The sequence below is a fragment of the Hemicordylus capensis genome, chromosome 3 (genome assembly GCF_027244095.1).
Source record: "Hemicordylus capensis ecotype Gifberg chromosome 3, rHemCap1.1.pri, whole genome shotgun sequence".
Taxonomy (NCBI): domain Eukaryota; kingdom Metazoa; phylum Chordata; class Lepidosauria; order Squamata; family Cordylidae; genus Hemicordylus; species Hemicordylus capensis.
In genome coordinates, this window is record NC_069659.1 from 302,921,902 (window position 1) to 302,944,709 (window position 22,808).

General features: G+C 44.1%; 1 protein-coding gene across 1 annotated transcript in view; it reads right to left on the minus strand.

Annotated features, from left to right (window-relative positions):
* The window catches only part of LOC128350291 (retinol-binding protein 2-like), a 57,220-nt gene that overhangs the window by 33,409 nt on the left and 1,003 nt on the right, over window positions 1-22,808 (minus strand). The gene's annotated exons all lie outside the window — the stretch shown is intronic.

Genomic DNA, 22,808 nt, shown 5'->3' on the forward strand with positions numbered 1-22,808 from the left:
CTATACCTCTAATGAGTGAATTACCAACTACAAGGAGGCCCCCACCCACTTGAGGAGTATCCCCTGTGCGAGAGGATATGGGCTCATCATCCATGGAAGAGGTCCCTTCTAAAGGAGCATTTCCCTCTTCCTCAGACTGATGTCCTCCTTCCCCAAGACCTTTGTTCTCCCTGACAGCAGAGGAGCTATCAGCCTTGGAGTGGGTCTCGTCCGCATGCCTCTCTGTCTCTCTGAACAATTCTCCAGATCCACCACATTGGTCTCGAGGGAACGAACCTGTTCCCTGAGAGCCAGGAGCTCCTTGAACCGAGCTCCTTGAACCGAGCACGCACCCATGACTTTTGCCCATGGAGCAAATAGTCATACATGTGACACTCTGTGCAATATTCATTCATTCATTCATGCATTCATGCATTCGATTTATATACCGCCCTTCCAAAGTGGCTCATGGCAGTTCACAACAATACACTGGGAAGTGCCCCCTCCTCTATCTTCATACCTGGTTGTGTTGGCAGTGAATTTGTAGTGAACTTGAAGTCACAAAACACTATGTAGCCCATAAGATTAACAATGTCATTGTGGATAAATGAAACCAATTGGAATTGTGGGCAATGCTTAACGTATCACTTTGTTCTCAATCAGAATTCTTCCCCCCTCCATTCAGCATGATTCTTTGACAAATTGCTGAAAGGGAATGGCAGGGGGGCGGGCATTCAACACTGCCTTAATTGCACCCCACCCCACTCCCACTACTGGACCTCTTCAAGTTCATAAGCTTGAAGAAAATGCACTTTTTACATGCTCAAAGCGCTTTCCTTTACAAATCTATCCAACTGTCCCCATGAGTACACTTCCTTTTATGTTTAGGATAGGATTATTCCTGTAAAATATTAGAAATAAACATTTTAGAAATGTGAAATGTGGTCTTAAGTTCACTCTGCCCCCAGCATTTGCATTTACCCTTCTTTGTGGTTCCAGTATAGCCTTTTTTTTTTTTTTTTGCTGCCATTGTTGAAATTTACTTATAATAAACAACAGATTAATTCTTGGCTAGTGATTTGTTGCTGCTGAATGAAAGGCAAATGCCATTTTGGGTTGGAGCCACCAGGGTTTAAGGTATGGGATACTCAGTGGTGGATTAACGGAGAGGCAGAGTAGGCTTTTGCCTATGGTGGCAAAATTTGAGGAGCAGAAAATTTTGCCCCTTCTCAAATTTTGCCACCCCTTTCTGTGGGCAGCGGCAGCTGCAGCAAGGCTGGAGTAGGCTAAGATAAAGCTCCCCCTTTTACCTAGAAAAAAAAAAGGCAACCCCCTTTTTTTAGTTAAAAGGGTGGCAAAAGCCTTTTTGCTGATCGATAGCAAAACGCTTAATCCGCCCTTGGGGACACTTCAGTATGCTCCTGTTTGGCACTTTTTAGGCTTCATGTGGATCAAGTTTGTCAAGTTTTGTTCACCATACTAAAGAAAGATAGCTTGTACAATGCAGAAATTGTATTAGGTGTGACAAAAGAAATTGCTGGAGGAACTCAATATACTCAGCAAAAGAAAACTTAAAGAGGTTTATATTTACACATATATAATAAGACAAGGAATTATTGTATCCTACTAGCTAGTCATAAAATATCCTGACAGTTAAGATGGGCTAATGCCAATGGAAACTGAGGGAATTAAAATAATAGTCCGGATGAATTTCAAGAATGTCTGGATGCTTTAGGGATGGTACTTCCTGCTTAAGTGAAAAGGTTTGAACTAAAAGACTTCCCCCAGAGTCCTCTTTCAGCTCCAATTTTGTGATTATTTTCCTCACAAGAGCATCATAATTTTTTATATAGGGATTTTTCTCATTCATATCAAATATGTAATTGCACTTGATTGCTAGCTTTGTAGGTAGTTTCCTTTGGAGGGTTTTTTTTTAAAAAAATTTTTAATGAGCTCTATTTCAGGAATTCCCTACACATGTATATACTCAACAGCCAACACTGGGTCTTTTGTGCCTTCTCAGGCATGGGTGTAATTAGGAACATTACAATTACATTGTATTCTGCCAACCAAGAAGATAATATTAGGAAAAATGTCAATATAACAGATGGTTGTGGCACCTCCTGCGTTTTTATAGTGAAGCATGTCAAAGTCTATGAAGAGACACTGAAGTCAGTGCTTAATAATACAATAGGCAATAATGTCTCCGTCAGATTCAAAAGTCAGTCTAAATTGTGCAGATCCCCACTGATTCAAAAAACTCTGTCAATGCAGGTGCTGTTAACACAATATCATTTCAGGCCTCAACTGGAAATACTTTATTTTGCAGGTCATCGATCCAATGGAGTCATAGTGGTCTATTGGGTCAATGAACTGACACAACTTAAATGATCTTCTGGGAGCAGTGCAGTTGCAAGTCCACTTGCTACAAAACATTCTTCGACATTTCTGATTGCAAGGCTCTTGCTGCTAAACCATTTCTAAGTGAAAAGAATTTTTCTTGCTATCTATGTGAATCCATATCTATACCTACAAATACAAAGTGAGTTTGCAATGGGTAAGTTCAAATCATTTCACTGAGTTCCATACATGCTGTGCTTTGAAGACCCTTCTGTTCATCTTTAAGCTAACAATATACCTGGATGGGAGCACAAGGTGGGGGGAAAGGAGTCTTTGTAATTTTGTGGTCACAATCCTTTGATTCCTGTTTTTCCTTCCTCACAGGTGGCTATCATTTATGTCAATGGGACCTCTTTGTGTGGAAACACTATAGTCTGAGTCCTGTGGCTTATTTGTCTGCTTTTTCAAATGATTTTAACATTAATATCTGAATCCATAGTTTTATAGTTTCACCTCAATGTCGTGTGTGTGTGTGTGTGTGTGTGTGTGTGTGTGTGTGTGTGTGTGACTGTCTGAACTGGAAGACCAAGTGAATAGTGTCAGCTAAGGACTTTAGGGTTCTGTGCTCTAAACTAGAAATTAGCAACCTGAACCCTGGGTCACATTTGGATCTCTAATGGGTGTCATATTCCTCCCTCAGTTGCTAATCCTACGGGGGAAAGAAGAGGATGGATGAGCCACAGCTGTAGCAGTGTGACTTTACAGCAGGCCATTTGTGAACACTTCCTTAGAGTAGCTTTCTAGCAAAACTAGTTGCTGACCAAAGCTCGAAACAACTTGCTGCCATACCTGTCTATAATGTGAGAAAAGAAGGCTTTATTGGCTCACATGTCGCATAGTATTAGGTGGGTGTTTCTGATTTACTCGCACTGCTGCAGGCATCGCACTGCTGCAGGCATCTAAGGAGTGGCAGAGATCTTGTGCAAGAGTACAAGTCTGCAAATGCTTAAAGTAGGATGCCTCAATGACAGAGGGGGACAGACTAGTGAGTCAGAGGGCTAGAGGGGTCAAGACATTGGTCATTCCACCTCTCTACTGCTCTGACACTATCCCTTTGATATGTAGATTGCTACTCTCAGGGACTTCCTTCCTGCCTCCCTCCCTTCCTCCTTCCTCCTCCTTCTCTCTCACACACACTTGCCTCTCTCTCTGCACCATGTGTTCAGAGATGCAGACAGCATCTCTCTGCATCCAGCTAGCTAGCTAGATTAAAGATCCGATCTCTCCACTTTCCTATCTAGAATGGAGTTCTCCAATAAAGACTCCTCATATTGATTTGAAACTATGAACTGGCTCCGAGTTTCTTTTGCTCTCAGCAGACACGCATGCCTGGGCAGACTCCGCTGTGTTTTGCCTCTGTGCACTCTGCTGTAACAGAAGGGTATCTCTTACCAGAGAGAATTCACAACACAACTTACAATGGCTGACATGATGTGCAATGCTAATGCTAACCCCTGCTAGCTTGGCAAAGAGGCACCTTTTAATGTGGTGATTCTCTTTATTTAGCAGGGGGAGAGTAATTGGCCCTATCCACCCCCAGCACAGTACCTCCAGTGACTGTTACTGGTGTCTATCTTATGTTTCTTTTTAGATTGTGAGCCCTCTGGGGACAGGGACCCATCTTATTTATTTGTTATTTCTCTGTGTAAACTGCCCTGAGCCATTTTTGGAAGGGCAGTATAGAAATCGAATAAATAAATAAATAATAGGGCCGGAAGACATAGATGCTGGTGTTGCTGTGTCCACAGAAGCAGTGGCACTGCTGTCTCGGGCTGGTGGCTGTGCAAGCTTCACCCCCACAGTTTCTCCCATCTGCCACATGATTAAGGGGACAACCTGTTAGGTATGGCTATACCCATCCATGCCCAGTCTTGAGTTATCACCATGTTCTCATGTCATGTTCCTGATGGCTTCTATGAGGCTGGTGCGCTGAGTAAACTGTTCCTGACCAATCAGATAACCTGTGCAAGACTGGCAAAAACATTGGTGGAGAACAAGAAAGTCAAGTCTAGTAGTTGGATAATATCAAGCAAAAAAAAAAAGAAAGTGATTTCTCTCTGGATAGCAGATTCAAACCTCAGTGTTAAGTTTCTCACATTTTCTTGAGCTCCCTATAAGAGAAAAAGGTAAAATAAAAAGATAAAAATCCATCTTGAAATCAATCTTTTAAAAATAAAATGGCTGGCTTCCTGCCTCCAGAAGCTGCTAGCTGATCTGATCAATGGCTGCATGTCTCTAATCAATGTTTTGCCTTCTTTTCTCCATTGCCATTAATCCCCCTCTTGCTGACTTCAAACTTAATTGTCATGTATTACTTGAGAAAAAACAGAAGCAACACTCACATGAACCTGTGGATCATTTGAGAAAAGAGATTATTCAAAAGGCAACTTCTGTGATAGTGTGAAGGGGAAAGGTAAGATTTGTCAGTCAAATACATTAAAGCAATAGGACTGTCCTGGCTGCACTCTTGTGACTAGAACAGGTCTACAAATCCTCATATCTGTTCTGAGTGGTGATTGTGCTGCTGTGATCAGCAACAAGTAGCCAGTTTACACAATGGCCACATTCACACATAATGCAGAACTGCAGTTCCAATGAACCCATGATTCTGTTCTCCCCTTCCCCTGCTCTCCAGTCTGAATTTGAACATCACAGAGAGCTCCCTTGACTGCAGAGAGGAGGGGGAACTGGCTGTGTGGGCTTCCTTCTTGTTTGAAGAACAGCCCCGGCAGCAGAGGCAGAGCCACCATTGGGCGAACTGGTTCAAAGAACCTGGGCCACGCCCAATCAGGGGCCGCGAGCGTGGCCCCAGACACGCCCCCCGCATCTGATGTCAGATGAGGGGGGCAATATTTCAATCCCAAATGGGGCCGCGTGGCCCTGTTTGGAGCCAAAATTGGCCTGCACTTTGTTGGCAGTGCGGCCAAAGCAACTCTCCTTGCCTTAAATGCAGGGAGAGCAGCTCCAAACAGGGAGTGTGATGTCAGACAGTGGGGGCCTGGCTAGCTAGGCACGTCGATGACAGATGTGGGGGGCGGGGCAGGGGGCCATGGTGGCAGCCGCACATGGTGGCTGGCCACCGCCAGCCTGGTTCTGCTCCTGCCTGGCAGCCAATAGCAGAGGGAGCAAGGGAGGAGCTTCCTCCCTCAACTCCCGTTTTGGACAGCAGGATTGTTGTGCTGCATCTGGACATAATGCTGGCACCAAAGAACTGGAGGTAAGGTAAAGTGTGTTGTCGAGTCAGTGTCAACTCCCGGCGCCCACAGAGCCCTGTGGTTGTCTTTGGTAGAATACAGGAGTGGTTTACAATTGCCATCTCCCACACAGTGTGAGATGATGCCTTTCAGCATCTTCCTATATCGCTGCTGCCCAATATAGGTGTTTTCCATAGTCTGGGAAACATACCAGTGGGGATTTGAACTGGCAACCTCTGGCTTGCTAGTCAAGTCATTTCCCCACTGCACCATTAGGTGGCTTGAACTGGAGGTACAGGTGGCAAAACTCACTACAAACAGAAGGTACATAATTGAGTCTGGGGAGTGAAACAACCAGTCCATTTTTGGGCAAAACTGTGGTTACATGCATTTGGATGTACACAAATTGAAATCGAAGGCTGCTTCAACTGCAGTTTCATTTTTTGTCCGAATGTGGCCAATTGCTGAGGAGGTAGGAACTTCGGGCCATGTGCACACTCCTGACTTCCGATTGTTTGTTAGCAAACAACTACTGTAGATCTGGAGGATGGGGGAGTGATCATCTGAGAGACAGAAGCTGGGTAGGATGGCTTTTCCTCCTACTGCATTAGTGTTGGGTACAAGTGCTTGATAGGATGGTGTCTTCTCCTATTTAGTTGCTTGCTAATGGACGATGAAAAATCAGGACCATTCAGAGCTGCAGGTGCAGGGTCGGATGCTTGTCCTACTTGCTTAGCAGTCATGTGAACTTCCTTATATTTGTATAACTGGACATTTTGGAAACCTTGTTGCCAGAGCACTAATGTCACCTCCACCCTGGCCCAGAAAACTGCTGCATGAACCCAACCTTGTGCATTGAAGGCTAGCCTTTATTTTAGGCAACCAAGAAGGCCACGTTGACAGGGTTATTGTGCTCCGAGCCAGGAAAACAGGGTACCATACCCAGGCCTCTTGCATTTTTGATGTGACGAAATTGCCAGCATGGTAACTATATGTCTGAAACAATGGAGAGATTCCAATGGACCAACTGAGCTAGCTGCACCCTAATGCACTGAGAGCAGCTCTTGTTCACTGACTGAACTGGTGCCCTGCCACGTTGTGTTCCTGCTGAATGGTGCTGATCTACCCACAGATTTCTGACTCTCAAAACAACCTAGTCTCTACCTTTCTATGCCACTGAGGAGATCCCATGCCCTTTTGTTGTCTTTCATTTTATTTTGATTCAAAGAACCCTATAGTTGCACAGGGGAAGCCAGCTTTGCTTCTGGATTGGGGCTGCTGGAAGACACTTTGCCAAGTACTGCCCTGTAACCACCCAGGCCAAGTTCCAGCGTGGTGTAGTGGTTAGAGTGCTGGACTAGGACTAGGGAGACCCGAGTTGAATGAAATCCCCATTCAGCCATGAAACTAGCTGGGTGACTCTGGGCCAGTTACTTCTCTCTCAGCCTAACCTACTTCACAGGGCTGTTGTGAAAGAGAAACTTAAATATGTAGTACACCGCTCTGGGCTCCTTGGAGGAAGAGCGGTATATAAAGTGTAAATTAATATTCTGCGACGATATCTATAACAACAGCAACAACATTGACAATAAAATTCTGGCATCCCAGGTCCTTGGGAAGGACTCGATGTCTGGACAAAACGAACCAGTCAATAACACCTGCCTGACTGTGTAAAATAATAATAATAATAATAATAATAATAAATAATAATAAGTGCCGCACTCTGCTTGTTGGAATTAGCTTGTGGCATATGATGTGCAAAAGAGGAGACTGGAACCTGGTGGCAGCCTGGTACCCAGATGCTAAAGCCCTTTCCTGGCAGCCCAGGATACCTTCTTGCCCCCACAGTGAAGTGTGTACTGTAATGAGGAATTCCATATCTCCCCGGCTGAGATCCATCCCTTCCTTCGCTTCTACTACAGGCATCTAGGAGAGATACAAACCATTCATTATTTCCTCTCCCCTTCCCATCATATCTTCATTATCTTCTCACTTTTCTTTTCCCTGCAAGCAGCTTGACTGCCATCTCCTACTTCGTCCTCCTTTCTTGGAACAGCTTTCCATCTTGCTATTGCAACCAATATTTGATACCCAGTTATGTGTTCCCTGTCCAAATCTGAACTAAGTTATCCATGCTTCTTGGTTTGGTGCTAGTCAGTCTCACCTCACTCTGACAGGAGGGTAGCTGCCTGCTAGGAGCCAGCAGAGATCACTGCTGAAGGGAATGAATCTTCCTAGCATCTGAATAATTCTTCCAGCCTCACAGTGAAATTCTGCCTGGAAAATCTTGAGAAGCTATTCTGACAATCACTAAAACTGGGCTGAGGGAGCCTGGTTTCTAGCAAGCATCAGAATTCGAGTCTGGTTGTTCTATGGTGGCTAGCCCATCTAATCCCGCCCCCACTTAAGTGCTCTGTTAACATGGTTTTCCTGGTTGTGAGACGCCACGTGGCAGTGGCTCATGAGGAGACCCCCCAACCAGGAGGCTCCTACAAGCCTCCCGGCCTTGGGGATTTCCCCAGAATGCTCCGTGCACTCGTGTGGGGCACCCTGGGACTTCCGGGGGCCAAGTGGCTCCCAATCCTCACAACCCCAGCTGGCTCAGTGACAGAGCCTGTAGTCATCTGGGTGGCTGATTCAGTCGCCCAGGGCGAGCGCTCTGCTCAAGGGCAGGGAGAGTGGTCTAAGCCCGCTCTCACTGCACACCACATTGAGGCACTTCACTTTGATCGTGTGAAGCACCTCTGAGTTCCACAACCATGGATGTGAAACTAAATGAAAGAGTGTTTTAAAGGACACAACAAGTGTGGTAACAGTGGGGCACTGGTTTGCTAGCTTCTTAATAACAGGTTAGAGAATGTTTTGCTTCATCAAAGTGTGAATGGGAAGGCCCTGTATCCTTCATTGAGGCTTTACACTGCTCTTTTTTGAAGTGTGGTTTCAGCTAATTACAGCTACAAACCAGGGGAACAGATGCAGTATGTTGCTATGAAGCAGTATGCCACAAATTGAGATGGTCAAAGAAATGGCCCTCACCATTCTTTTTACCATTTCAATGTATGACAAGTCTCCTTTCAGATAAATATCTAGTACCACCATTTAGAAAAGAAAAAAAACAACTACATACGGTTTTCACACATTGTCTTTTCACATAAATTAGGCTTTTCTATCTATAATCTATTGTCCTAATTGTTTTTATTCTGTGGCAAACTTTTCTAATTGCTGCTGCCAGTTTCTATCTTCATCAGGTAAAGGTTACATTATTCAGGCATTGAACTACACAACTGATGGATTGCTTTTAAATTGAAAGACCATAGAAGGCAATATGAGTCTTTTCACCCTCCTGATACACCTATGACAAGCATAATTTAACTAAAAGGATATATATACCATTAAGCTTCCTCATGCCTGACCAATGCAAATCCCATAATGTCATTTATTACCTGTTCCCATCCATTAGAGGAACATTTCAAAGAATGGATTTTGTCAAAGACTGAACAGAAAAGTATCGTCTTTAAAAAAGCAATACTGGGAAATCATTGTAAAAGTGCACTGTTTGATATTCTGGGCTTTCTGTAGATAGCTTTCCCCTCATTGTGTAGTCTCTATTAGTATATCAACTAGTGTCAATATACTGCATAATGTACATAATGTGCTGGAATGTACTACGCAGTTGTAAAAAGTGTATGAACCCAGTGTGTGTGGTGTATGTTCTCTCCCACCATCTCCCTAGGACTTTGGGTCATTTTTTTGGCATATAAAAGCAATTGATCTATACAGATATTTAGAGGGGCTTTTTGATTAGGAAAATGGTTTTTAAGAAAACAACAACAACAACAACAGTGGTATCTGAACTGGTTCCTCTCCCCTGACCAAGCCAGTTCTGCTCATTCAAGATTTCCACTGGCTGAGGACTGACTTCTCAAAATCCCCATTCCCATCTCATGCTTAAGCGATCCAATCCCCCCCACTCCAAATCCAGCTATTAAGCCATTTTTCACATGGCAAAATCACATGGAACAGACACATGCAGGAAGAGAAGTGGGATTGGGGTGGTAGGCCTATCCCCAGCCTATGCTTATTATTCACTGTACAGTCTTTATATGTGTACAAATTGTTAGTGTGTAGAAAGGGGCGTAGCAAGGTTGGAGTGGGTCCAGAGACAAGATTTTAAAATGAGTACCCCCCCCCCCCCACTGAAGCTCAGCTCAGGTCTTAACACTCACATCAATTTTGGAAGATGAATACAACTGAAGGAAGCCCGGCCAGGTGTGTGGCTGAGGGAGTCAGTCATGTGACGTGCCTCTGGGGCCCCCCCAAGGCAGTGAGCCCCCAGACAACTGTCTCCCCTTGCCCTATTATAGTTATGCCCCTGTGTGTAGGCTTGTCTGCGCAGGTGAACATTTTGCTTTTTTTGCAGTCTACTTGGGTACATACGGCTTGTACACACCATGGACGATCCAATGTAATGCTAGATGATCCAGTGTAATGCTATGTGTGTGTAGCCAAAAGATCCATGAGTGCAATGGCTGCATTCCTACTTTTGCAGCATGGGCATTCATGCACAGGTGGTGCAGTGTGTGTGGGAAGGGTCAATTTTAGCTGGTCTCACCTGTGTAGAATCCAAGGGAAAGAGTTGTGGTATGCAAGGACACGGCAATAGAGTAGAATTAGGAATATTAATAGTTTAATGAAATAGATATTATGTACAGAGAGGCAAGTGCAGTCTGCCTTCAGTGGTCTTGCTGCTGGCTGTTTGTTAGCCAGGACTGGAATAAAAGTAACTAAAGCCCCATGCAAAAGCTGGCCTGGATCAAGGAATGGATTAAGCAAAAACACCACACCTTGGAAGTACTATGTGCAACCCACAAATATATTCCTTAGGGAAGTGCAGCCTCTCACACAGTTTGGCAAAAATTGTGCCCCTGCCTGTGAGCATCCATGCTGCAGAAGCAACTGATACACACGTGTGGTATTAGTCCAGATGTTGGCCACACAAATGAATTTGCATGAGTTGAGGGGGTGCGGCCTCTTGCTCTGATTCGGCTCCCTGACCTACATGTGTTCACTCTACATGCTTTGTCTGTAGCAGTGTTGCACCATTTTAACACAATTCATTGTGCATGGGGGTGAGCATCATTGTGACAGGCTCCACACCCAATCTGCAAACAGTAATTATAAAGCCTACCAGCTCCCCAGGTGTTCAAATGTACACTCATGGCTCTATGTGTTCAGGAACCATGGATTTTCTGGATTGCTAAGATTCCCAAACATGAAGCAAAAACACTCTGTGCATACAGCTGTACTCACTGGAGAATTTTCTAATCTTACAATGAACATGAACAGGTGGTAAGGCAGTTACTTGCTGCACTCTCCATGTATGTTGGTTGAGCTTGCTATAACTTCCAAAGAGGGCTCATGTGAAAAGCATGGTTCCTTTGGGGTGAACATATTTGTACTGTTCCACTTAGAAACTAGGAGATTATGCTTGAAGAACTGGGTGCAGGTTTGAACATTGTTTCAAAATCATGCTGAAGTTTAAGAATGATGTGAATAAATTGAAAATATTGATGATGAATGGGAAATGTTGAATCAATGCATGTTGAGTGTTATTACTAAAATATGTGAACTACAGAGAGCAGAATACCTGTATTCATCAGTTCTGAACAGACCCATCACAAGGACTTCCAAGTTCTGCAGCTGCAATTTTAGGATATGAAATGGACAGTACTGAATGGATGAATGGCACAGTCAATCCAATCCTATAGATAAAATATTACTCCTCAATGGGACTACTTTGAGAATTTTCCTCATCCTATCAGCCAATAGCATCATTTTCAGCTGTACTTCATTTAGGCCAATCAACCAGAGCCCTGGTTGATTGGCCTAAATAAAGCACAGCTGAAATTGATGCTATTGGCTGATAGGATCAGGAAAACTACTCAAAGTAGTCCCATTGATATTAAAAGGATGCGTTAAACCATGACTAATCTGTCTTGCACAGCGGGAAAGTAACTTGCAATGCCTAGGGAGCAAGAGGTTGCCGGTTCGAATCCTCGCTGGTATGTTTCTCAGACTATGGGAAACACCTATATTGGGCAGCAGCGATATAGGAAGATGCTGAAAGGCATCATCTCATACTAAGTGGGAGATGGCAATAGTAAACCCCTCCTTTATTATGCCAAAGACAACCACAGGGCTCTGTGGTCGCCAGGAGTCCACATCGACTCTACGGCACAACTTTACCTTTACTTTTAATCTGTCTTTTTAATTTCAATGTGATATTTTGAGTAATTTTCCTCATCATGTCAGCCAGCCACTCCCAGCAACCCAGAAGGAATCAAGAAGGGATTGCTCTCAGGCTGCTGGTAAGCACCTTTGGACAAGGCAAATTACATCCGATAACAAGCTTTTGTTATCCTGCACCTGCTATTTTGCCTGCTTTTCAAATCATATCTTGTTTTTGTTTGCCCTCTACTTTCTATAATCCTTTCCCTAGATCCAGCTGTCCAGAATACCTTACCAATTTTGTTTGCCTTGGTGTTCCTGGACACAATTATGCCCTAAACTTGATTCTAACCCAGACTCGATTGTGCCACGATCCTGCCCATCCCAAAGCCTGCAAAGGCCATTCATACATGCAAGACGTCTACACAGGTTCATTCATGTACAAATAAACATGTGGAGGAGCTGAGTGAGATTGTGCTTATTGACACACCACTCCCTCAACCTCCATATATTCAGGGTTTGTATTTGCATGAAGCTTGTGCATTTACTCCCTAGAGCCCTGCTAAATGGGCAATGAGGAACCTTTGAAAATGGTGATTCTCTTTATATTAAATGGAGTAGAAATTGCCCTATTCCACCCCAACACAGCCCAGTGGCTGTTGCTGGTGTCTCCCTTGTGTTTATTTCTAGACAGTGAGACCTTTGAGGACAGAGAAGCATCTTATTGTTTTCCTCCCTTTTATCCCCCCCCCTTTTTGAGGTGCAGTGGAACGAAACTGCTGCACACTGTGTCAGGGCTCCTGTGGACCTGTAAGGCAGCCCCAACCCTTTAGAGCAGGGATTCTCAATGCTGGGTCCCCAGATGTTCTTGGACTTCAACTCCCATAATCCCCAAACATAGGCCACTGGGCCTGGGGATTATGGGAGTTGAAGTCCAAGAACATCTAGGGACCCAACACTGAGAATCCCTGCTCTAGAGAACACGGTTGCTCGAGCAGCACTGCTGCAGTCCATTGTCGTGAATGGGAGAAACTGCAGCAACTCTGCTTGCATAACCATGTGCACTCTACAAGATCAGGGCTGCCTTAAGGGTCTGCAGCAGCCCCAGTGCAGTGCGCAGTGGCTCTGTACCACTCGTGTGCATCATGTCAACCAATAATAGGTGCCTGAATGCATGACCCAACAAAATGGTGGCTCCTGGATCATGCACATAGGAGGCTATACACATTTGGGGATGTGCATGTAGGCTCCCTGCACATGTGAGTCTGGAATGTGTGAAGTAGGGATGTGCATGGGACTTTTTTTTTTTTTGCATTCCATTCCAAGCTTGGAATGGAATGCAAACACCCCAGAACATGCCATCAGAACAACTGGTTGAGCTGGTAGTTCTGACAGAACAACCTCATCACACTCAAAGCGTCCTGAGCGCCATTTTGGACCCCGAAATGTGCTCTTCTGGTTTCTGTGTATGCATGGAGTGGTGGTGCTGATGAGGCAATTGGCTGCTACACATGTTGAGAGGCCAGAAGAGCACCATTTTGGAGTCCAAATGACGCTTGGAACGTTCCAACTGGAATGGGGCCATTCTGTTTCGAGCTCAGAACAGACCATTCATTTGAAGTGTGTTCTATTCTGAGCTTGGAATGTTCTGTACATCCCTAGCGTGAAGGCTGGGAATGGCATCAGCAGATATGACATATGATCCCAATCAGCCCCTTCCAAGCATTCATCTGTAGGCACATAGATGTGTAATGGGCTAATGCAGGTTTGTGCAAAAAACCTATTCCCTTTGTGCTGTTAAAGAACACTGCTACTTTTCTGGACCTGCTATTTAACAGGTTAAACTGAACACAGCACAATTACCTTATTAGAATGAAGGTCAAGACTACAATATAGTATGGCATCCACTTAATCCTGAATATCACCATAAATACTGCAATCAGTGTTCCTGGTGTCAAAGTGCAAAATGTATAGAGGGTAAGAAAAGGCTGTTCTCAATGATCCTGGGTCACTTTTATATCTGGAATCAGATTAGAAAGTGCTCTCCTTCTTTGTAGATTTAAACCGCTATCGTCCTTTGAATCCCACCTCACTTTCACCATGCCCAGCGAGTAAAGGTTAACTTAAGTTGCTACGTGGCAGTTCAGAAATTTCCTGAGTCTCAGGCACTGTATCATTATTTCAGTGCTTTGTGATGGCTCTTATCCAAGGTGCACCGAGAACAGACAGACAGGGTTAGTGTACACTGTATAACTGCTATGCAAAGATAGCTAGTTATATGTATAAATATGTATGCAAAGACATGAGGATCATTCACACAATCAAAAACTGTGTTCTACCCAGGTTTGGCGACTGTGCGTGCTCCCAATTTCTGGTTGTATGGAAGCAAGGTAGGAGGTAGTGAGCGCTCCGCAAACCTGGTTTTAAAGATCATGAGCAGCTGCAGCATGGCTCCACACCACGGTTACTCATGAGTAGACCCCCAGAGGGGAGGCGAAAAGCCACCTCCAGGCTCTGTGGGTCTCCCCAGTATGCCCTTCGTGCTCACGCAGGGCATACTGGAGCTTCGGGGGACCGCGCTGCCCCCAAGCTCCCCAGCCCCCACCGGCTCCGTCACGGAGCCAGCAAATGTGTGGGCAGCCGATCCGGCTGCCCAGGGCTCCCTCCCTGCTCACCCTTCTAAACTGGGTCTCACTGATCGTGAGACCTGGCTCCTGGTCTTGCTTTTACACAATCACTGCTACCCAGGCTTTCCTCCTACCTTGCTTCCACACAACCAAAAATTGAAAACACACACAGCTTCCAGATTGTGTGAATGACCTCACTATGAATCTTCTATTTCCCACAGTGCTCACATTTTTCTTGCAAAAAAAGCCTGCACATTTAGTCATCTAAAGATCTTTGTTTTATGGCTAGCGGCAGTCCTCCCCAAACCAGTTTTGAGCTGAAAGACCAAGATAAAATTGGGAAGTATGGAGCCTTGTTTCTTAAAAACAGCATAATATATGAGATTGTACAAAGTCTTTAGAGCTTATATGGTGTGGAAGTTAAGTTAGCTAACAGTTTCCATGCTTTTTAGAACAATAGTAAAAACTGAAAGCATCTTAACTCTTATCTTACACCAAAGGTTTTTGGACTGAATTAAATCCAGAAGGACATGATTAACTAGAACTATTCCTGCTATTGAAACAAGAAGCTTACTTTCTGCTTTTAAAGTAAGGTAGAGAGGTTTGGGTTATTGTTAAGCAATATCTTAGGTCATATTGCTCCATACACATAATCTATAAAAACAATAACCAAGAAGTTGCAGGGCAATAAGTAATAAAGTAAAACCACAGTTTTTGTTATGAAAAGTGCAACACAATTCAGAATTTATCAAGCCATCCACTACATTTCACAAAAGTAAGACAACTATATACCTGCCTGTTGGACTGGCTGCCAACATGTTTGCGGGCAAAGTTCAAAGTGCTGGTTATCTTTAAAGCCCTGAATGGCTTAGATTGCCTGAGAGAGTGCCTTTCTCTACAAGATCTCCACCACTCATTAAGATAATCAGAAGGGGTCCACCTTAGGGTGCCACTGGTTCATCTGGTGAAGACAGGGCCTTCTCAGTTGTCACCCCTAGGTTGTGGAACATGCTCCCCATGGATATGAGGGGGATTATCTTCCATGGAGGCCTTCAGGAGAGCCTTAAAAGACCACCCCTTTTTAGCCTGGCTTTTAATGATATTTGGTTTTAAATTTAATTGTAATCTGCTTTTAATTGTTTTTTTAAAAAAAATAATTAGTATATATTTTTTAAAAAAATTTTAAACTGCCTTGAACCACTTTGGGAAGGGCGGTATAAAATCATATGCATACAACCTCACAGGTCAGCCAGAATTTTTGCTCATGATAAGAGATTGTGCCTTCATGTGCTGATACCAGCTATTAAGACCTTCAGGCACTTTTTGAAATATTTCAACCAGTCTGATCTTCCAGGTGTCCTGTGAAATTTTTTTGTCTGCTCTGAATTCCATCTATAATTTTGAAATTGACTAATATGCACAATATTTCTTAACTAAGGGCAAGTGGGTCCTTACAAGGATGGTGCAAATGTTCCAGGTCTTAGGCCAAAATGTCTGTTGGCCAGATATTCCGTTTTTTCTGTTTTGACTCCATGGGATGTTTGGGGGTCATTATGCAGTTTACTTTTTTTTAAAAAAACACCTCCAGAGACTGTTGGTGGTGTATATCTTATGCTTCTTTTTAGATTGTGAGCCCTTTGGGGACAGGGATCCATCTTATTTATATTTATGTATTTATTATTTCTCTGTATAAACTGCTTTGGAAACCTTTGCTGAAAAGTAGTATATAGATAGTTGTATGCATACAATAAACATTTATATACCACTTTTCAACAAAAGTTCCCAAAGCAGTTTACATAGATATAAAAATTAATTAATTAAAATGGCTTCCTGTCCCCAAAAGTCTCACAGTCTAAAAAAGGAACATAAGCTAGACACCAGTCACAGTCACTGGAGGGATGCTGTTCTGGGGCTGGATAGGGCCAGTTGCTCTCTCTTTGCTCAATAAAGAGAATCACCACTTTTAAAAGGTGCCTCTTTGCTCAGTTAAACCCCTACTAAATAGTTGTAGTAGTTTGAAGTACCACTATAAGGTTTGCAAGTACTGCCTGACAGTGGACATCTGTGACTGAACAATCTCTCCGCTAGATAGCAGCCTCTTTTTTCTCTTTCCTGGCAGTGGCAAAAGTTAGCAATCTTTTGTTAGGAAGCTGGCACATAGCATCAGCGTTGTTGTCAGTTCATGCCTATTTGTAATCCCGAGTTTGTCCTGGATCTGAGAACATTACAACTCTAACTCGAGAAGGGTGGAGGATGATCAGAGGAGGGGCATACCTGGCTTCTCTCATCTCCATAAGGTGCGATTTTAGGCTCGTTCTTTAGCCATAGGCAGTGCACGGGCATTCACTCTACTGGTTCAAACTTTGTTTCATTCGGAAAGAGTGTTAAGCTCTCCAGAAATAAACTATACCAGTCTCTTCCAATTTTATAGACAAAGCAGGGTTTAAAAATATATATATTAAGCTAGCTTTAAAAGACAATGTGAATGTCTACTAAGCATATAACTGAGTGGCTTTTCCAGAGAGCTGGTGGTAATACTTTTGGAAGACAGCTCCCCACCCCCCACAAAAAATGGTGGAAGAATTATTGTTCCTAAGTTTAAAAAAACTTGATAATTATCCTTCTAGGAGATGTGCCAGACCTCTTCAAGATGCAATCTGTCTGTCTGGCCTGACAACATGAATGGATCTGACACTTCCCTAAGGAAATATTTCTTCCTTTGTTTGGACCTCAGGAAATCTTTCTTTTCCTTTTAGAGACAGGTACAGAGCAATGCTTCAAAACACTGATCTCTCATTAGATGGTTTCTTGTCTGGTTAACAGTTATTTCCCACAGAGGTTTCAATAATCTGTTCTGCTAGTCTGATCGGGGCAATCAGTGATTTCTCAGTGTTGTCTCCTTTAATGTCAAGAGTAATTACTATGACCTATGACTTATATTTCCCAGACTTTCAGGTGTCATTATCTTTTCTGAATAGCAGGCAAGATTGGCTTTGTTGCTATTATGAATCCAGGTTATCAGTATACATAAAGGACACCATTTCTCCAAGGCAGTGGCTCCTAAATTAAGAAGATAAGACAATGACATTTTTGTTGCTGTCGACCAGTCTGCCATTTCTGACACCTAACCCAGTTGCCACCCGCTCCTTCCCATTATACGTTCATACTGAATTAGTCAGAATACTCACCCTGCACTGATTGCTAGTAGCACACACATGCACTCATACATGCATGCACACCATCTGGAGATATTAAGAACCCTTCACTCCAGAGACGAGTGGTCCAAATTTTGTCATAATGATCCCGATGGCCAAATTCTTTGTCTACATGCCTTGCCTTTAGAAAGGCATAACTTGGAGGCTATTCTCATGACCAGGTGAAACCATGCTAAGGGAGGCTAGCCTGGTTTCGCCTGGTTGTGTGCTGCAACGGGAGTCACATGGCTCCTGGCAGCAAGCCTCTCTAAAGGCCCCTCCCCTTAAATGAGGTTAGCAGAGGAAGTGCTCCACTAACCCCATTTTATTGGTTCATCTGTTGCCATGGCGTGGCTCTGTGCCACGGCGACTCGTGAGGAGAGCCCCAACCGGGAGGCTACAACAAGCCTCCCAGAGTTGGGGGGCTCCCCAGAATGACCTGCACACTCGCATGGGGCATTCTGGTACTTCTGGGGACCAGGAGGCCCCCCAATCCCTGCTGCCCCAACCAACTCCGTGACGGAGGCAGTAATTGTGTGGGTGACCAATCTGGCCGCCCAGGGTGAGCTGACTGCTCGTGTGTGGGGAGAGGGGGCCAAGCCCCCTCTCCCCGCAAACCCCCTCATGACTCTCCATGGTGCTCATGTGGAGAGCCTTTTAAAGTTTCTGGTATGCTTTCATGCAGTAGCAGCCAGTGAGGGCACCGGTGGAGGGGCGGCGAGAGGCACCTTTAAGAGTAAATAAATGGGTGCTTACCTCTGCTCTTGCCGCACCTGAATGCTGCTCAGAGAAGCAGCATGTAACCCAGCACCCTCTGCACTCACCTGGCCACAGGTGGGGGATCAGCTCCATGGAAGCCAGGTGAGTGGCAGAGGCAATCTCCTACCACAGGGGGGTGCTGGGCAGCATGCTGCTTCTCCGAGCAGCGTTCAGGTGGGGCGAGAGTTGAGGTAAACACCAATTCTTTTAGTCTTAAAGGTGCCTCTCCACCGGCACCCTCACTGGCCACTACTGCTTTTATGAAGATCTGAGTGTGTTAAATTCTGAATTTCCTATTTGTATGTTTAATCCTTTGGATCCTCATTCTGTAACATGCAGTATGGTGCACCTCATGGTTGATTTCATATCCAACCTCCCTGCTGCACTCCTGTATCTCCCCTCCCACAATGCTGACATTGCAGCCTGGACCACAAAGGCTTCCACCTTCCATGGCTATGCTCATTCTGTTGGTGCAGACTGGTTCAGTCTAGCAGGTGCTGCTGCAGTCTTGTAAGGAGGGGGGAGGGAAAGGATCTGAAATGTCCAGCAGCAGGCTCCTTTAAAGGTACGGAGGGAGAACTTGAAGTTGTAGTAGTGGTGGTGGTGGTGGTGGTAGGTGAATCAGCAGCATGTTCTGAGTGATAACCTCATCGCCATACTGAAAAATATAATTTCCTCATACTAATAATTATCTACCATCTTTGTTTCATTTTTAGTGACCAAGTTGAGTTTTCACCTTATTATCAAAAAAATTTCCCAGCAACAACAGAATACTTGTGAAATTGGTTTAGAAATGCAAGAAGTTGTCATCTACTGAATCAGCCCATTAGTCCATTTAGCTCAGTATTGTCTGCTCTGACAGGTAGCCGCTCTACTGAGCTTCAGGCAGGAATTTTTCGCAACCCTGTTAGAACAAACTAAACTGACATGTTGCTACTGAGCTACAGCCCTATACCTTTTACACAGGATGGTTCCCAATTCTAAAGCTGCTCACAGTCTAAAAAGAAACTTACAGTTTGTAACTTAAAATTACAGGAGATACCTGTAACAGCCACTGGTGGGTATGGTATGCTGGACTGAACAGGGAGAATTGCTTTCCCTGTGAAATATGACAGCCAACACTTTAAAAGGTGAGTCTTGACCCAGTGGCAGGGGTAACATGCAATTTAGTGACCCCATAAATTTAGAATCTCAGATTGTTACCTACATTATCAAAATGTTCAATAGGAAGGAAGTGTGGCATCAGTTGTGCAAATCATTGTGCCAATAGTTGATCGTATGTTGTAACAATCCTCAGCTACAATGCTCCACCCACCACCCACCCCCGATTATACCAGCAAAAAAATTGTACTGTAGCAGTTAGTCAGGTTAAGCAACCATAATCAAATCCAATTTTAATGGGCCCTGATGATCAAGCTAATGCGGACAACAAATGATTTCCCAAAACAAATCAATTTCTTCAGAGCTTCTACTATCACTTATGCAGGGCAGAAAATCAATTTGCCTGGTCATGTTATTTTCCACTTCAGCTCTGCCTTCCTCATGTCAGTCTTCACTCTTCAGTAACTTACTAATATATTCTTTCTTAATTTATTCTCATGACGAAGTGTCTTCTGCCTCAGCCATAGATCCCTTTGGTAGAATACCCAACACATTATATTTGGGTATATTTTAAATCTCCATTTTATTTCACATGCTCCTTGATGGTTTATGGTCTTTACCATTCTGCTGACTTAGAACATCCCTCAACTTACTCAAGTCTTAGCCAAATCATAGCCCACCTAGATAATTATCAATTGAATATGCAAAATGGCTGCTGAAAGACTGTACCAATTTGCAGATCAGTAGGTCAGGAGATAAAAAAGATAAAATATTAGCTATTTCTGTAGTACTTTTAGTACACCATTTTCTAGCCCGTCATCCTCAACAATCCTGAAATGTAGGCTAAGCTCATTCTCATGACCAGCCCTACCTGGGTACAACAGTGCTAGCCCAGGTAGGGCTGGTTGTGAGAAGCACTAGGATTGCTTCCAATCCCGTCACTCCTCCTCAGGATAGTCCTGCTTCTTAACCTGGATTGAAAGTGAGGTAGGAGAAAGCACGCATGCCTCCTGCCTTACTCCTGGGTCATGTGGGAGCTCAGGCTGCCAGCAGCCATCATACCCATAGAGCCAGGAGGAGGGAGTGGCATGGCAGCAGGGAGGTATCCCAGTGCGCCATGCTACTTGTGTGGTGCATTGTGGGATAGCCAGCACTCTGGCTTCCTTCATCTTGCTCCTGATTGCTGCCAGGCTTGCTACAGCACTGATTGTTTTGGTGCACAGAGCCCAGGAGCAGCATGGATCATGTGGGCGTAGGTTCCTGCCTTCCCCCCAGTTCTTTCCAGCACTGTGGGTTGTAAGAATACCTCACTATCAGGAATTTAGACTACGGAATGTTGACCTACCTAAGACTATCCAATATGATATGAAATCCCCTGTGTCTAGGATCCTCATATGTGACATTTCTCCCTAAACAAAGGTAATATTCACATAAGGAAAAGTATGCATACCATTAACTTGGATCTGGTGGCTAAACACATGAAGGTTATATTCTAGTGAGTCAGATCTTGGTCCATCTAGCTCAGTTTGGTCTACACCAAGCCTGCTCAACTTAGGCCCCCCAGCTACAACTCCCATAATCCCCAGCAACGGTGGCCAACATTTGGGAGTTGTAGGCCAACATCTGCAGGAGGGCCGAAGTTGAGCAGCCCTGGTCTACACTGACTGGCAGCAACTCTCCATGGTCACAGACATGCACATGCAGAAAGAAAAGGCCTTGTTGAAGGAGAACCAGCATGGGTTCTGCAAAGGGAAATCTTGCCTCACGAACCTTTTGGAGTCATGTGGATAAAGGTGACCATGTTGACATAGTATACTTGGACTTCCAAAAAGCTTTTGATAAAGTTCCCCACCAAAGACTCTTGAGTAAACTTAGTCATGGAATAAGAGGACAGGTTCATGTGTGGATCAGTAACTGGTTGAAGGACAGGAAACAGAGTAGAAATAAATGGACAGTTTTCACAATGGAGGTAGGTAGGAAGTGGGGTCCCCCAGGGATCGGTACTGGGACCAGTGCTCTTTAAGTTGTTCATAAATGATCTAGAAGTTGGGGTGACCAGCAAAGTGGCCACATTTGCAGATGTCACTAAACTGGGTGAGTGGGAGACAAAATGGCAAATGTAGTTCAATGTAAGCAAGTATAAAGTGATGTACATTGGGACAAAAAACACCAAATTCACATATACGCTGGTGGGATCTGAGCTGTCCATGACTGATCAGAAAAGAGATCTTGGGGTCGTGGTGGACAGCTAACTGATAGCGTCATCTCAGTGTGTGGCAGCTGTGAAAAAGGCTAACTCCATGCTAGGAATCAGAAGGGGTTGAAAATAAAAGGGGGTTGAAAATAAAAATGCTAATATTATAATGACCTTATACAAATCTATGGTGCCGCCACATCTGGAGTACTGCGTACAGCTTTGGTCATCACCATATCTTAAGAAGGATATTGTAGAACTGGAAAAGGTGCAGAAGAGGGCAACCAAAATGATCAGGGACCTGCAGAGCCTTCCTTATGAGGCTAGGCTACTGCATCTGAGGCTCTTTAGCTTGGAAAAGAGGCGATTAAGGGGAAACATGATCAAGGTAAGTAAAATTATGCTCTGTTTGGACTATGACTGCAATAAAAGAACTACTACTACCAGAGGCGTAAATAGGGAAAATAGCGCCTAGGGCAAGCACTGAAATTGCACCCCTGTCCAAACAGGAATGATGGGACTTGTAGTCAACAATATCTGGATATCCTTGTTAAAAGGAACACTGTACCATCTAGCCATGGTTGTTGATCAAAACCTGACAACATGAGCCATCTCTGTAAAAGACATAGAACAACAGTCAGGAGTTATGTGAGGATTCCAAGTGTCATTTTCTCTGTCTCATCTCATTCTTTTTTAAAAACATGACTTTGTCCTAGAGGATCACCTGCCCAAATAGCCACTAGCAAAATAGGGGAAGAAGAAGGTGGTGGTGGGGCACTGTCATACAGTGTGTGTCTATAAACCAGTGAATGATTCCTGCCAGCCTTTGTCTTATGATGACTGTTGGCTCATGATGGGGTATATGTGCATTCACCACACCAGTGCTTACTTTGACACCAAGAGGGAGGAGGATACATTAGTTTGCCACACTAGACAGAAGCATTTGCAACAGGAGCAGACAGCCAAGTTCGGCCAGGGCCAAAACCAGAAATCATTGTAAATTGCCCCTTCCTGTCACAAGCAGTGTGCTGTTCTTTTATTATTGACTCTAACTCTCAAATATCCCAGTCATGGATGGAAAATTCAGGGTCAATTTACAAGAGACACATTTTCTACATGGAAGTTTCTTCTG